The following is an 18,570-nucleotide window of genomic DNA, read 5'->3' as shown; positions in this document are numbered from 1 at the left end:
ACCATTGGATTGAGGGTGAGCCACAGCTGAAACGTCAAGCCGGATATGCTCTCGTTGACAGAACTCTTCCATAGCTCCTTTGGAGAGGTTAGTGCCATTATCAGTTATGATGCTGTGTGGAAAACCAAAGCGAAAAATCACCTTTTTCATAAACTGGACCGCCGTGGCTGCATCACACTTACTGACTGGCTCCGCCTCCACCCACTTTGCGAACTTGTCAACCGCCACCAAGAGGTGCGTCTTTTTATCCTTAGACCTTTTGAAAGGCCCGACCATATCAAGCCCCCAGACTGCAAACGGCCAAGTAATTGGAATCATCCTCAATTCTTGAGCCGGCACATGGGCTCGTCGTGAAAATTTCTGACATCCGTCACATTTACTAACCAGGTCTTCTGCATCAACATGAGCTGTCAGCCAATAAAACCCATGACGGAAAGCTTTGGACACAAGAGATTTTGAGCCGGCGTGATGACCACAATCGCCTTCATGAATCTCACGAAGGATCTCCTGACCCTTTGTAGGTGACACGCAACGTTGAAACGCTCCAGTGACGCTGCAATGATGTAACTCGCCATTGACAATTGTCATGGACTTGGACCGCCGGGCGATTTGTCTTGCCAAGGTCTCATCTTCAGGCAACTCTCCCCGGGTCATGTAAGCCAAATAAGGCACTGTCCAATCCGGGATAACGTGGAGAGCCGCCACCAGCTGTGCCTCTGGGTTTGGTATTGCCAGATCTTCCTCTGTAGGTAACTTAACAGAAGGATTATGCAAAACATCAAGAAAGGTGTTAGGCAGCACCGGCTTACGCTGAGATCCCAGCCGGCTTAAGGCATTAGCCGCCTCATTCTTCCTTCGATCAATGTGTTCCACCACATAACCCTTGAAATGTCCAGCCACGGCATCAACTTCACGACGGTAAGCCGCCATAAGGGGATCTTTAGAGTCCCACTTGCCTGACACCTGTTGAGCCACAAGGTCTGAGTCTCCCAAGCATCTTACCCGGCTCAAGTTCATCTCTTTGGACATCCGGAGACCATGGAGTAGGGCCTCGTACTCAGCTGCATTGTTAGTACAAGGAAACATAAGCCGGAGCACATAACAAAATTTGTCACCTCGAGGGGAAGTTAACACGACTCCAGCCCCCGAGCCTTCCAACTGTCTGGACCCATCAAAGTGAATAGTCCAATAAGTGTTATCGGGCTTCTCCTCAGGTGCCTGTAGCTCTGTCCAGTCGTTGATGAAATCCACCAAAGCTTGAGATTTAATGGCAGTGCGTGGTACGTACTTCAGACCATGAGGCCCGAGCTCGATGGCCCACTTGGCGACTCGTCCTGTAGCCTCTCTGTTTTGAATAATGTCTCGCAAGGGGCAGAACTTACCACAGTGATAGGGTGACCTTGGAAGTATTGCTTCAGCTTCTGGCTTGCCATGAACACCCCGTAAACAAGTTTCTGCCAATGAGGATATCTTTGTTTTGACTTGATGAGTACCTCACTGACATAATAAACCGGCCGTTGAACCGGATGTTCCTTACCAGCCTCCTTGCGCTCTACCACAATTGCCACACTGACGACTCGTGAATTAGCAGCCACATATAACAGCAAAGGCTCTTTGTCAATGGGAGCTGCAAGAACTAGCGGCTCAGATAACTGCCTCTTCAAATCCTCAAAAGCAGCATTACTCCAAACAAAGGTGTCTACCTTCTTCATCAGTTGGTACAGCGTAGGGCCTTCTCACCTAACCGGCTTATGAACCGGCTTAAAGCGGCAACACGACCCGCCAGTCATTGAACATCATTGATACATGCCGGTTTAGCCAAAGAAGTGATTGCCTTAATCTTCTCCAGATTAGCCTCGATGCCCCTGTTTGAGACCAAGAATCCCAAAAGCTTGCCTGCAGGCACACCAAATACACACTTCTCCAGGTTAAGCATCATTTTGTAAACCCAGAGATTGTCAAAGGTTTCTCTGAGATCAGATATCAAGGTTTCTGCCTCTCTGGATTTCACCACTATGTCATCCACCTAAGCATGAACATTGCGCCCAATCTGATTGTGGAGACAATTCTGTACACACCGTTGATAAGTCGCCTGGGCACTCTTGAGCCCAAAAGGCATAGACACATAGCAGAAGGCTCCAAACGGAGTGATGAAAGCCGTCTTCTCCTGGTCCTTAACTGCCATCTTGATCTGATGATAACCAGAGTAAGCATCCAAAAAGCTCAAACGCGCACAACCTGCCGTAGCATCAATGATTTGATCAATACGGGGGAGAGCGAAAGGATCAGCTGGACAAGCCTTATTTAAGTCTGTGTAATCCACACACATCCGCCAGGTGCCGTTTTTCTTGAGCACGAGCACCGGGTTAGCTAACCACTCCGGGTGAAAAACTTCGACAATGAACCCAGCCGCCAAGAGCCGGGCGACCTCTTCTCCTATAGCTTTTCATCGTTCCTCATTGAATTGCTGTAGAAACTGCCTGACCGGCTTATACTTCGGATCAATATTAAGAATGTGCTCAGCGAGTCCTCTCGGTACACCTCAGAAGGCTTCCATGCAAAGATGTCTCGGTTCTCACGGATGAACTCGATGAGCGCGCTTTCCTATTTAGGATCCAAGTTGGCACTGATGCTGAATTGCTTAGACGAATCGCCTGGAGTAAAATCAACAAGCTTAGTCTCTGCAGCCGATTTAAACTTCATGGTCGGGTCATGCTCCGTAGTCGGCTTCTTGAGGGAGGTCATATCCGCCGGGTCAACGTTATCTTGATAAAATTTGAGCTCCTCTGCTGCACAGACAGACTCGGCATAAGCCGCATCGCCTTATTTGCATTCCAGGGCCACCTTTCGGCTTCCATGCACAGTGATGGTACCCTTGTAACCCGGCATCTTGAGCTGTAAATAAACATAACACGGCCGCGCCATGAACTTGGCATAAGCCGGCCGCCCGAACAAAGCGTGATATGGACTCTTGATTTTTACCACTTCAAAAGTTAACTTTTCCGCCCTAGAATCATGCTCATCTCCAAAGTCCACCTCTAGCTCAATCTTACCCACAGGATACGCCGACTTACCAGGCACCACTCCATGGAAGACGGTGTTGGAAGTCTTTAAATTCTTGTCAGTTAAGCCCATGCGCCGAAAGGTCTCGTAATAGAGGATGTTGATGCTGCTACCTCCATCCATGAGCACCTTAGTAAATTTATAACCACCAACCTGCGATGCCACTACCAGGGTCAGTTGACCCGGATTATCAACCCGGGGAGGGTGATCCTCCCTGCTCCAGACAATAGGTTGTTCCAACCACCTCAAGTAACGAGGGACTGCCGGCTCAACAGAATTCACCGCCCTCCTATGAACTTTCTGATCACGTTTACACAAACTTGTGGTGAACACGTGATACTACCCACTGTTTAGCTGTTTTGGATGGCTCTGATAACCCGACTGCTATTGCTGCTGACCTCCTTGACCAGACTGCTGTTGATTATAACCACCCTGGCTTCCCTGAAAACCAGATCCTGAACCGCCGCTCAGGCCATGAAAGCCGCCAGCTCCTGAGCCGCCGCCTGGGCCTTGATTGCCATCAAACGTATTAGAATTCTTGAAAGCCTTCATGATTGCGCAATCCTTCCATAAATGAGTCATTGGTCGTTCCCGAGTGCCATGTTTCGGGCAGGGCTCATTGAGTAGTTGCTCAAGAGACGGACCTGACCCGCCAAACTGAGGGGGTGGCTTTCCTTTGCGCTTCTGATTGTTACCCTGTGCATTGGCCACAAATTCTGGGTTACCGTCCGCCTTATGCTTATTGCCTCCTTGACTCACCGGGTTATGCTGCTGACCCTTTCCATTACCGTTCTTCTTTCCCTTCCCTGTCTTTTCCTCATCAGACGCGGGATCCTTGGTACTATCAGAATTGGCATACTTGACTAAAGCCGCCATCAGCGTCCCCATATCATTGCAATCACGCTTAAGGCGCCCCAGTTTCTGTCTCAGAGGCTCAAAGCGGCAATTCTTCTCCAGCATGAGAACTGCTGAGCCGGCATCCATCTTGTCAGACGAATGTATTATATCTTTGACCCGGCGCACCCAATGAGTCATAGATTCATCTTCCTCCTGCTTACAATTTGTCAGGTCCACAATCGACATAGACTGCTTGCAAGTGTCCTTGAAGTTCTGGATGAAACGCCTTTAGCTCCGCCCATGAACTAATGGAATTGGGTGGCAAACCCTTTAACCAAGAATGGGTCGTTCCGTCCAACATCATGGTGAAGTATTTAGCCATCGCTTCATCACTAACCTCCAGGAGCTCCATGGCCATCTCGTAACTTTCAATCCACGCCCCAGGCTGTAAATCGGCCGTATAATTCGGCACCTTTCGAGGTCCCTTGAAATCCTTGGGCAGACGTACATTATGTAGAGCCGGTACCAGACAAGGAACTCCTACGGTTCTAGTAGCAACACCCGCCTCAACGGAAGTCGTCGGGTAAGCCGGTGAGTCTTGTTGGGCTGCTAGCTGAGCCGCCCGCTCGTCCTCCTGACGTATCCGATCCTGAACCGGGTTATACCCGCCGGGCTGGTTCCGGCGCTGAGCGCTACTTGACAAGGCCTCTGACTCCATGTGTCTACTATAACTCGGGCTCCAGTTTTGACGAGGCGGAGCTAACCAGGGCGGAGGAGTTGAGTGAATCATGTCCCGGCTGTAGGAGTATGTCTCTTGCTGAGCCAAGGCTGTTTGGACAAGTTCCCTGATCCTCCGGGTTTCCACTGCTGTCGGATCATCACCATCTACTGGGAGAGCCGTCAAACGTGCTGATGCTGCAATTAAGTTCTCCATGGGGTTGGAGAAGTGACCCTGTGGTATTGGTACGTAATGGGGCGGTGCCATATTGCCGTGAAGAGGCACCGTCATCGGAGGCTGGACTGGGCCTCCCACTCCGGATGTCATAAACTGATTTTCACCTGGCGGGTTACTTGGGCCGGCCCCGGGTGTAGCAAAGAGATTCCGAGGATCATAAATCTGAGGTAAACGGGACTGAGTTTTCTGATGTCTCCTCCTCATTACCTCGTTAGATACGTTCAAGCTCAACATGAGCTGAAAGGCCTCTGCATGAAGTTGTTGCGCCCGTACGTCCAAAGCCGCCCGCTCTGTGGCTAATCTAGTATCTTCAGCTGCTAAGGTTTCCTTGGCCCGGGCGATCTCATCACGAACCTGTGCCACCTCTGCCTCATGCTCAGATTGGTTCGCAGGGACGACTATAGCAGTTAACAAGGCCGTAAGTTTATCCATGAGATCCATCAGCACCTGAGCCGGTGAGCGCACAGGGCCTCCTACCCCGGCTGCTCCTAACCCGGACGTTATCGCTGCTGAGGCCGTAGAATTTTAGCCGGGTTGAGTACCAGCCATGAAGACTCCTACCCAGTTTGGCGACTCTGAGGGGTCCGGAATAGTGCTGCCATCGGAACAGCCCCCAAGCACACCATCTTGAACTTGATACAGCGAATCTGTTGAGCCGGCGGACGAATCACCGTCAGAGAGGACGGTCGGCTCACCATCACCTTCAGATCCTTCAGAAAGTTCACCTCCGTGGATGAAACCCACAAAGGCATGCTTCACGACGGGTTGAGCTCGGGCGGTTTTCGCACGCTGAGCCGTCTCGACGAGGTCGGTGCAGCTGTCCGGCTCAGGGCCCGGCTCACCAATCCGGCCGATGAAGATGTGAATTACGCCAAAGGGGACCTGGTACCCATACTCAATCGAGCCGGCGTCGGGGCCCCAGCCTTCGTCGTCGATGTAGATCTTGCCGCGACGACTCTTGGTCATTCGGCCAACTGCGTATCCCTTGAGCCCTTCGAAGCTGCCCTTCAAGAACTCAAATCCACCATGCGCTAGCCCCATGGTGGGCGCCAACTGTCATGGAATTGTCACGGCAGATGTCCTTTTGCAAGGACATAATCGTGGAGCCATCGCAACTAGGAAGCTTAAAGGGGTTAATCGGGACAAGGACACACGAGGTTTATACTAGTTCAGCCCCTTACGGTGAAGGAAGGCCTACGTCTAGTTGGGTTGGAATTGCTTGAGGTTTCGATGAACAGGGAGCGAGATACGCTACGCCTGGCTCTCGATCAGTTGTTTCTCACCCTAAGCCGCTGGCGGGTCGTCCCCTTATATACATGGGTTGACGCCCTGTGGCCTACAGAGTCCCGGCCGGCTCATAAACAGTGTCCGGCTCGGTGACTAGTTACTTCTACCTTACAGTACAAGTTATACCATCATGGCGGTTTATGTTTACGGGCCTCGGAGTCACATGTGGGCCTTTAAGCCTTTTAGTGAACCGCCATCTTCATGCCTTGGTCTTGGGCTTCTGATGAACCTCTACTTGCGTAACCCGGCCCCTCCTGGATGGCTTACACAAATAGTCATATCCCCAACACAAGGTTCTTGAGGTCACTCCTACCTCCATGGACATCGTAGTTTAAACCCGAGATTGTTGTTGAGCTGCCAACTGAGCCACCGGCTCCACCTCACGTCGTGCTCTGCCCTGGTTTACCAAAGCCTGAGCATCATTACTAGCACGCGGCGGGTCAGGCCTACGAGGCTGATTGCAGTGCCGTTCACTACTTGACACGGTCGGTTCATCAATATGCCTGCTATAACTCCTGCTTGGTCGTGACGTTGAGTGGATACGATCACGGCTATATGAATAAGCCGCCTGTTGGGCCACAGCCGTCTGAAGAAGTTCTCCAGCTTGCCGTATTTCCATCGCTGCTGGCGACTCATCCTAGGCTGGGAGAGCCGCTAGCCGAGTGGCCACAGCTACCATATTAGCCAAGGGGTTTGAAAAATGCCCCGGAGGCATCAGAACGTGCTGAGGAGGGTCAAGTTCAAACGCGGGGGGTCTGTAGCACATGGCTGGACCAGTTCTCCAGTCGTCGGTGCCCCAACGGCCCGATCCACACTAGGTGGGTTACTGGTTCGTGCCCGAGGCATTTTGAAAAGGTACCTCGCATCGTAAGTCGAGGGCAGCCTGCTCACATGCCTTCTATTGAAGACAACGTTTGATGCGTCCCGGTTCAGGCTTAAGCGGAAGCTCTCTGCCTGAAGCCATTCTGCCTCCCTCTGCAAGGCGGCTCGCTCTGTTGCCATCCGGGTGTTCTCCGCGTTTAGCTCCTCCTTGGCTTGTGCTATCTCATCACGCAATTTTTCAACCTCCACATTATGCTGAGTTTGATTCGCGGGTTAACCTCCACCATTAACAATGTTTTCAGAGCACCCAATAGATCGCATAAGACTTGAGCCGGTGAGCGTACAGGGCCTCCTGCCCCGGTAGCCGTCGCTGTTGCTGACCTGGAGATCATCGCTGCTACAGTCGTAGAATCCTGCCCTAGCTATGTACCGTCCATGAAGATCGCGACCCGATGTGGCGGCTTGTAGGGGTCTGGAGTACTGTCAACATCGGAACAGCCCCCAAGCCCGTCGTCTTGAACCTGATAGATGGAGTTGGCCTCACTAGTAGAGGACTCGTCGCCTGAGTAGACAACCGTCTCACCACCAGATTCAGATCCTCCTTCTAGCTCCGCTCCCTAAACGAAACCAACAAAGACATGCTTCGGGGAGGCCTTAGCATTGGCGGGTCGCATGCACCGAGCCGACTCGACGTTGTCGGTGCAGATGTCCGGCTTAGCTTCCGATTCACCAATCTTGCTAATGAAGACGTGGATTCTGCCAAAGGGGACCCGGTACCAATACTCGATTGAGCCGGCCTCGGGGCCCCAGCCCTCGTCGTCAATGTAGAGCTTGCCGCGATGACTCTTGGTCATCCGGCCCACAGCGTACCCTTTGAGCCCTGTGAAGCTGCCCTTCAAGAACTCGAAACCACCATGTGCTGGCCCCACGGCGGGCACCAACTGTCGTGGTCTTGACACGGCAGATGTCCTAGCATAAGGACTTAGTCGTGGAGCCATCGCAACTAGGTTAGCTTGAAGGGGTTAAACGGGACAAAGGACACAGAAAGTTTACCCAGGTTCGGCCCCTCTCAACCAGGAAAAAGCCTACTCCTACTTTTTGTTGTATTGCTAGGGTTTTGATTACTAGGGAGTGAATACGCTTGACCTAGCTCTCGATTGTTCTTACTTGCCCTAAACTACCGCCGGGTCGCCCCTTTATATACATAGGCTGATGCTCGGCGGCCTACAGAGTCCCGATCGGCTTATACACAACGTGTCCGGCTCGGTGACAGAATCTATACTTTCCTTAACATATAAGTTAACATATGTCGGTTTACACCCATGGGCCTCAAGTCGCCTTTAGGTCTCGGTCCTTCAGTAAGCCTACTTCGTGAACCGCCATCTTCAACATCTTCATTGGCCTTGTCATTATGAACTGCCAGTGATATGACCCGGCCGCTCCTGGGCGGGTCATACCCAATAATTATATCCCAAACGTACTCCCTCCACCTCCCTCTATTTTTGAAATTTTAAGAATAGAAATTTTTTAGGTATTAAATTTAGTAATAGAAGTTTGTAGTAAGAAAATTTTGGGTAAAAGTAGGGTAATAGAAATTTTAGTAAGTGGTTAATAGAACTAGTTTACAGAGAGACCTATATTGGCAAATTTAGTTATGTTCGGATTATATATAAGATATTTTGAAATGTTTTTGTTCATATTCTCAACCATTGAAATGCAATGACCATCAAGTTTGAATACTCATATCATGTAGATATAAACATGTATATCTAGTGTTGCTCGAATAGGATATGTGATTGCCCAAGTGGCCATGTTTGCAGGGAACACCTCCGAGTGGCCTATGTTTTGCCGGAGTGTTGATTAATTTCCATTCCGGCAAATTTCAGGTGCTCGATATGTCCTTTTTTAGCAAAGGCCATGCCATATTTTTCCGTGAATTATGGCATGGGTTGTGCTATAATATAGGAAATACGAGTGCATTGGAAATGCTGGAAAGAGCATTAAACGACATTTTGGGTTGACTTTAAGTCTATCGGGGATCCATATATAACAATCAAAAAACTGTGAGGGAGTGTCCACCACATATGAGAGAAGAAGAATGCCAACTGTTGTCGTGGGGGTCGTTCTTCCTCTTCTTTCCCGTGATAGACCTTTTGGTAATGCATGGGAAGGAAGAGAAGAATGACCATCACCGATGCTCACAAATGTCAGAGAGGAATCAGTGAGGGAGAGTCTCCACCATATATGAGAAGACGAAGAATCCCGACTGTTGTCGTGGTGGTAGCTTCTTCTTCATTCCAAGGTGCTTGACGTTTTGGTGTAATGCACTTTGGAATGACAGGAGTAGCTACCATCACCGAATGTCACAGATGAAGAATCCCGACTAGCTTTTTTAGCACGTATATTTAATTTTAGAAGTTTAATCTTTGAATTATGAACATAGGAAATGTCTGACGATGACGATAGGATCCCGGAGTGCGACTAATGCGGTGACGACCGGGGTCTGTGCGACAGGCCTCACCTGGTAGACGGTCGGCGCTTCAGTATTAAGCTCGACGAGACCTTTAATGTTGAAATGGTACGCAACGACAAGTCTTTTTCGTAATTAAGCATTGACTTCTGCTTCTTCAATGTGTAATTCCCATATTTTACAATTCGACTAGCTTATCCCATGCCATGCAAGACACTATGTCTTGGAGCATCTGAATTTCTAAGATCATGAAAATATGGAGACAAAGATAGTTCATCTCAGGACCCATCATAGTTATGATTTTGCTGTCAAGCTATACAATTTGGAGAGCGTATCCCATTTTGGTTGCTCGAATTGGGAAGCACTGTGCAAGGCGTATGATTTTCAGGAGGGTATGCATGTCACCTTCGATCTTGGTGATCCTGAAGATGACATGGACGAAGATAATGTCGATGAAGATAATATTGATGAATTGAATATCGACATTTGGGTCCTTGTTGATACACTTCCACTTCTACCTCTATGTGAGTTTCTCAAAATATGTATTATGTAATTTATATTGTTTATTGCAAAATAGTTGAGAGCTTATTTCCATTGACAGCTTATTTTCATTCTTCAAAAAATATACGGAAGATGATAGACAGAACCTACTACACTGATGGCGTTGAATTAACTTATGAGGAGAAAGATCATCTTATCTCATTTATTATTGATGTTGAGAATTACAATATCAATTATGAAACTCATGCACGTTATGGTCAATACATGCCACTATTGCACGTGTTGAACTACGGTAACATCCATCGAGATGGCATGGTCAGATTTTTTACTATTACGACATCCGTGCATCTTTTGCATAAATTCTTCAAAAGCTAAACTACATTGCTAACTACGACATTATTATTATGTTTTTCAACAGAAAGTCCCGAAGGATTGTGTGCCTGATCTGATGTTTTCGAAAGGTCGGCTTGATGATATTAGCTTACGGCCATGTCATCCTAGGCTTCACCATTGTTCATACCGGATTTCTAAAACCGATGAAGACATGACAATCAAAGAATGGAAAAAATGTATGGACAATCATAGGGAGATACTTGGAAGCAACATTGTGTGAAGCACAAGAATTGGAGAGATGATAATCTCCATTCTCCATAATGGAGCATCAGGGACTATGTTGTTTTATGTTATTTTACCTTAGAGACGGTAGTAGGTCCTGGCTAATACTCATGATCATGTGCTAAGAACAACTAAGTAGGGTTGGTTACATGACTATGGTAATGATGAGTATCACTTGTTATTATGATAATGATGATGAGTTAATAGATGACTATGATGATGATGAGTATGACTTTTTTATTACGATAACGAGTAGAAGTTGTTAGATGACTATGATGATGATGAGTATGACTTGTCACTACTGCAGGATGCTGCTAACACGACACTACGATCAGAGACCCTTCAAAGAAACTGTGTGCGATGCCATAATCACAAACGGTGGTGTAAAAACACCATGAAAAAAGGTGCAAAACGTTTCCAATGGAGGATGCATCAAGCATAGTTCAGATTTTAGTTGCGTGTGTGATGCTGGGCAGACAGTTCAGCTCAATTAACTATTTGCGATAAGGAGGAACAAAAGAAACGGGCATCCAGATGAAGGTGTGTGCGATATACAGCATACGGTTCACTCGGATGAACTGTTTGTGATTAGGCAACACAAAAGAAACGGACAGCCAGATCAAAGGTGTGTGCGATATACGGCATGTGGTTCACTCGGATGAACTATTTCGTTGAGACATGAGAACAAAAATGGTTCAACTTAACAAGATGTGTGTGATACGTGGCAAACAGGTCTGTAGTCGGAAACGTGTGCGAAGACCGATAACGACACAAACGATTACTGCTAACAAGCTGTGCGTGTTGTGAGCAAACGATTGCTGGTATACAATTGTGAGCGATTGATGAAAACATCACCGACGGGTTCCATTGTTTAGTCCTTGTGCGATGTGATCACTAAAAAAATACACTCCCGTGATGATACGTGTTTGTCATAGTAGGTTGCATTTTCTGTCATGCATGTACATCCATGACGATTTTATGACAGAATCAAGATAGTCATACCTATGCTGTCGTAGAAGTGTTCCATGACATTACCAAAATTATCATCACGGAAGTGTCCACTTCCATGACGATAAATCGCGCGTCATAGAAGTGCTTTCGTCAAGGGTGACCGACACGTGGCATCCACCGTAACGGAAAGCCGTTAAGCTATCAGGTCGGGTTTTGGATCCGATAACCCATTAACAGCCTCGACCAATGGGGATTTTCCACGTGTAAAATCATCATTGGCTGGAGGAAACATGTGTCGGCTCATCGTTGGGACAGATGTCATCCACTCATTGGACAGAAGGCGCCTATGATACATCGACACGTAGCACGGCCCAACAGAGGCCCATTCCTGTGAAAAGGCCGGCTCGTTTGACTTGGTCAAAAGGTGGTGGGCCGGCCCATGGAAAGCCTGTTAACGGCCTATTCGCATATAGCCCATTTACAGCTGGCTAACCCAAGGCCCGTTACACCCTATTCGAATTAGGCCCAGTACTGTCATCTGGGCCATCCAATATGATTCCAGCCCGTTTTCACTTCTGGCCCATGTATGGCCCATGACGTCTTTCGGCCCATATGAGGCCCTATGTAACTCTTGGCCTATTTACGGCCTGTGGTGAAACTGGCCCGTAATGAACAGTGTATCACTTTACACCCATTAACGGCCCATGGTGAAACTGGCCCGTAAAGAACAGTGTATCACTTTATACCCATTAACGGCCCGTTATTCCGTTGGGACGTTTCCAGCCCATGTTAGCTTTCGGCCTTCTCAGAGCCCATTTATTCTTGGGCTATTTTCCAGCATTCGTTTACTTACGGCCCGCTACTGTCATTTTCTGCTTGTGGGCCAAATTCAGCCCGTGGTTACAGTCGGCCCGTTTGTGGCCCGTTAATACATTGGGCCGTTTTCATAGCGTCATCAAATACGGCCTATTAACGATGGCCCATTATGGTCGGCCCATGAACGGACGATTCCAAGTCTAGCCCGTTTACGGCCAGAATGCGGTCTGTTTGGCCCATGTTTGGCCAATCGATCATACGGCCCGTATAAGGCCCATTGATGATACGGCCCGTAGAAGGACCATTGTTTCTACGGCCCGTAGAAGGCCCATTGTTTCTACAGCATGTAGAAGGCCCACTGTTTCTACGGCCCATAGAAGGCCCACTATTTATACGGCCTGTAGAAGGCCCACTGTTTCTACGGCCCGTAGGAGGCCCAGTGTCGCTACAATAAATATTAGCCCATGGTTATTGTGGCCTAGTTTTAAAAAATAGGTTATTGCAGCCACTAGCAAACCGCAGAAAAAGAACTGCACTGACTACAAGCAAACAAATAAACAAGACAACAAGGAAATAAATAAGCAAGCAACTTACACTAGGCTATCACGGCTATTACACACATATTACATCCACTGGGCATCAAAGTTCGCCACCAGTGCAGATATAGGGAACACAACAGCATATAAACGCCGTAGCAAAACAAGTCCAGAACTGAAACCACTTCAGAAGAGCTCAAGAAACAATATCCTGGGTACCCATAATGCTGGCAAGATGCTTAGCAAGCTTATTAACTTTCTCTTGTTTGGCGCTTAAGTCCTCCAGCGCTTGCTGTTGCACCAGAAAGTATGCATCTGAATTCTGCAGGGACTTCCTCAGTCCTTCGGCTTCCTGTCGCATAACATCTGATCGATGTCTTTCAACTTGAAGTTGAGACTCAAGAAGCCGAACTGATTCAGGCAACGAGTTCGAAGAGCTGGTGCCAGCAGTGGTAGCCAGTAACTCAAACACTACATCAAGACAGGACTTTGGGGTTGTCTCAGTGTCTTCAATATAGTTTTTATCAGCTTTCTTGGAGACCAACAGGGATGTCTCACTATATTGAACCTTATCTGCATTACTTCCTTTACCATTGCATAACAGGGTACTCTTCTCCAATATTTTATCCGCGTTCTAAAAGAGAAACAAACAAACACATCTCAGGTTTACAATGTAGTATATGAAACTCATTTTGGTAAACCAGCTCAGTAGTAAGGTGGACAGGATAACAACATGAAACAAACATATATCTATGTAGTATGGTCACTGTATGGTCTATATCATTCTAGTTTATGTTGCCAAATCAAGATAGATACAGTTCGAATCATATCTATTTAAGACAAAGCAGCATACACATAATATAAGTGTGGGAAACTACATAGCAATAACAACACTTGTAATGTGCATGGCATGAGAACATAACTGTTTATTCAATTGAAACTGAAATCAACATAGAGCAAGTTACAATAGCAAACAGCCAAACACGTTGAAGAAACAGGTTTAAAACATACTTGTTGTGCCATTGGAGTTTCAATTGCATCCTTAAAATTTGAAATTAGTTGGTAGCAGCAAATACAGTGATGCAAGAGCAAAGTAGTATGAACCATAGCTGCGGAACCTAACCTGAGAACAATTCTTCTTTTGCTTTAAGCGTTGACTTCGGGTTCGGAGTGGTGGTCCTCGTGATTTGGGCACTGCAGTTGCCTTACTAGCTGCTCGTGTTTGGGTGCTCTACGGTGATGTGTCAACGGGAACTGGGTGTCTATCTGCTGGGGTTGGGGTTAGAAGGGGTGTAGCTGGTTCTCTGTCCAACTGGGTAGGGGTACAATCTGCATGAGTGTGGGTTATGTGTGGTGGGGCTGGTTCTTGGGCAAGTACAACTGTGGTTCTATCTGCATCGACGGGTAGCACGATCTTTTCTGAAGACCATGTTTTTACTCCCACAGATACTGCCATCACTCCCTCCAATTGAAATGGCTGATAAACAAGAAAAGTAATTGAATGTACAGACATTGTAAGATAGACAGGTGCAATGGATAGTAGGGAAGAAAACAGGGCATGAAATAATTCACATTTATGTTGTCTAAGCAAACAGAATAGAAGGACATAATTTCACATATATGATGGCTAGTTAAACAGGATAGCATGACACAATTTCACATGTATGATGGCTAACTAAACAGGATAGAATGACATACTTCAAAATATGATGACTATGTAAATAGGATGACATGATATAACTATAGATGTGTCTATTAAAGTGGTTGGCATGCCATAAATCACAAACATGCCGTCGATGGAAACATGATGGCATGATATAATTCACGGATAGAATGACATAATTTAAAATATGATGACTATGTAAATAGGATGAGATGATATAACTATATTATGTCTTTAGAAAATGGGTTGGCATGCCATAATTCAGATACATGCTGTCTATGTAAACATCATGGCATGACATAATTCAAATATATGATTTATATACTAAGGAAGTGAGCAGAGGGAAATCGCATGTATGATGTGTCAACTAAGGAGATGGCATTCAATATTGTGTATCTGATGTAAAAACTAAGCATTGCAATACAACATATGCATTATATGAGTAATATAACCCTGCCAAGTTGGAGCATACACCTTAGGGGGATAATAGGACTGGTCATCTGCCTCTGAATCCTCCTGTGAAGAGCTATCTGTAACCAGCAAGATATCTGCTTCACCAGGTAGCATTGTCTGCTCTGAAGACCTTGTTTTCACTCCAGATTTCTCCATCACCAATTCAAATGGCTGATGCACAGGAAGAGCAGTTGAATATACAAACATTGTCGACAAAAGCAGTGAGAAATACAAAAAAAGGATGGCATGATATAATTCACATATATGACGCTTGCCTAAACAGCATGGCATTGCATAATTCACATACATAATGCCTTGCAATAAGATAACATTGCATAATTCACATATATAATGTCTTGCAACAAGATGGCATTGCATAATTCACATATATGGTAATTAGACACTAAACAGGTGGCATTCACACAAAGCATGCCTAAACTAAGCAATTGACATAATGCAAGATACCATACGCACGATATGAGCAACATAACCCTGCCAAGTTAGGGCATGCACCTCGGGGGGGATATGACTGGTCATCTATCTCTGAATCCTCCTCTGAGGAGCTATCGGTAACCAGCAAGACATGCGCTTCGTCAGATAGCATTGTCTGCTCTGAAGACCTTGTTTCCACTCTAGATTTTTCCATGACCGTGTCGTATGGCTGATGCACAGGAAGAGTAACTGAATGTACTAAAATTGTTGAAAATTTAACACATAATAAAATAATGATGGCATGATATAATTCACATATAAGATGACTAGCTAACCAGGGTGGCATTGCGAAATTCACATATATGATGCCTGGCTAGACAAGATGGCATTGCATGATTCACATATACGATAAAGAAACTAAACAGATGGCATTGACACAAAGCATGTCTAAACTAAGCAGATGACATCTTTAATGTATACAGTAAGCAATGCAAGGCACCATATGTAAAATACATAACCACAAAGTGCTAGATGTAAAATGCATCAGCCTCTCATCTCTGAACTTAACTGTCGAAACTGAATTTAAGTATCGAAACTGAACTTAACTGTCAAAACTGAACTTAACTGTCGAAACTGAATTTTGCTGTCGAAACTAAATTTTGCTGTCGAAACTGAACGCACTAGCAAGGTGAGGCTACACGTCGGTCGACTGACTTTTTCATCTCTAGTTAGTCGATTTTGCAGCCATTGGATATGAAATCAAGGGCCTGCGGTTCATCTTCAACCCCCACCCCCTTGAGCCGCCAGCCACCACCGGCCAAACAGCAGCCCCCCGCCACCCCGAAAACACTCCCCACCGTCGGTCCGCCGCCGCCCCGGCCATCCCTCTAGCCCCCCCCCTTGCGGAGCTTTTTCTCCAGCGATCCTCACGCCACCGCCCCACCAACGCCCCGCCACCGCCGGCGACCACCGCCCCCATCCTGAACCCTAAGATAGATAGTGGGGTACCTCTCCGACAAGCCCCCCTCCCCGCTGCGGCTGGTTCTTCCTTCCCCCCGGCGAGCCCCCCCCCCCACCCCCTGAAAATCGACGGACCCAAAAGTCGATTCAGTCGACTGAAGTGTAGCTAAATCGGAGCAGCATCGCAAGCAAGAGCAAGAGCGAGAGCAGCAGGGCGAGCAAGAGCAATAGCAAGAGCAGACCAGGCAGGGGGCCGAGAGCAAGAGCAGGGTAGCAGCGCGAGTGATAGCTAAAGCAGTAGCAGCTCCTACTGATGTGGACGTCGCCGCCGAGGGAGCGATGTTGTGGAGGAAGTGGTCGGCGATGCTGACGTGGATGGAGCCGCATTGTGTCGGCTCGGGACTGAGCGCCGGCAGCACCGTGAGATCAAATCAAGAAGAAAATGCGGCGATTAGTGTACAACCTCTTTGGTGGCGCCGATTAGGCTGCAGCTTCATCCGAGGAAACGGTGATGATGATGCTCTTCCGGTGGTGTAGCTGAAGACGGTGGTGTGGGAATGGAGGTGGCGTGAAAGACGAGGGGAACGTCGGGGCAGCTCCTTGGAGGTGGAGGACAGGGTGGCTCAACCGGCGGGACGATGAGATCGACGACGGATCCTCATCCGGTACGGTGGATGAGGGACGTCGAGGTGTTGCTGTGGACGACGTCGTCGGGGAAGAGGCTCCGACTGGGTGGCGGACGGAGCAGGGTGTGGGGTTTCGTTGCCGGTTTTCGCGGCCTTGGTGTATGAATGGGTGGGCGGATGGGGTGGCAGTGGGGAACCATGGCTTAGAGACGCGCTTGTCCGAAATGTGGGTAAGTTACGAAAGTACCCCCACCGATTTGAGGCGGTTCTTTCGGTTCAGGGGTACCACGGGCATTTCGCGTGTCGGGATTTCACAGGAGGTGGGATTTTTCGCGCGCGTTGTAATTTCGGAATAGCAAGGCGCGGGTTGAGATGGAGGGAGTTGTCGGAGCACAATGAGACAAAGATATATCTTAAATATTTCGGGCTAACAAGGCGTGGGTTGAAGAGGCGGGAGTTTCGTAGCACGATAGACAAAGACGCTAGCTTGAATTCTCGGCATAACAAGGCGCGGCTTGAAATTCCATAAGAACAAGCTTAACGTGTACCCCAAAAAAAAGACAATCTGCACCTCAACACACACAACACACACACAAACACCATTTAGACTAGAGTAAGGTACACGTGCATTGCACGCATGATATTTGGCAACCAAATTATGAATAAATACCACATTATAGCATGCAAGCTTTGAGTCATATATGCATGATGTAGATGTTCGTTTAATTCTTATAGTTCATTTCATTTAAAATCATCTAGTTTTTATAAGAAAGCTAATCTATTTCAAGATGCATGGAATTGTGCGTCGTACGACATAAAGTAAAAACAAATAATGGCAAATCATGTAGAAAAACATTTGGGCAATTCTAATACGGAAGATTCTAGAACAAATAAGAAGTTCTTGTGTTTTGATGTTTGTGCATTATGCTTAAGTTCAACCATGGAGTCTTCTAGATTATACATGTGGCGAAATCTGGTGGAATCTAGATGATATCCAACGGCTAGTAGTGCTCAAATTTTCCATCTTTGGACCATCGGATTCGCCTCATCCAACGACCATCTTTCAAAGTTAAAGTTACCCGCACACTATATAAAAAAATATAATATATATAGGGGTATAGATATAGATATGTGATGTGAAAGCCGCCCATCATCTCCAATTAGAATAGTGTGTCCATGCACGGATGCGACGTGGCCAAATGATGTCTGACATCGGTATCTCAAATTCAAATCAGTCTGACCTTGTTCAATGTGTATACATTACAACATGCTCGTTTCCAAACCACACCGCGCAGATCTCCGTTATATTCATGCATGCATGCGTTTCAAACATCAGGATCTCTTATTCAAATATTTGAATTCAACTTTTTTATTGATTATGACCTCACCTATTCTTTTACACCCACACAGTAGTCTTCTCTTTATAATTGTACCACTAACTTTCTCTCGTGCATGCATGCACACACACTACAACTCGGCATTATCCATCGCACGCATGCAATCTTTTTCTTCAGGTCGGTCTCCCATGAAGGCACACAACCACACACAACCCCCTCTCCATCATATCGGGCATTTTTATCTCT

This window comes from Triticum urartu, chromosome 1 (genome assembly GCF_003073215.2).
Source record: "Triticum urartu cultivar G1812 chromosome 1, Tu2.1, whole genome shotgun sequence".
In the NCBI taxonomy this organism is placed as follows: domain Eukaryota; kingdom Viridiplantae; phylum Streptophyta; class Magnoliopsida; order Poales; family Poaceae; genus Triticum; species Triticum urartu.
This window is presented reverse-complemented; position numbering follows the sequence as displayed.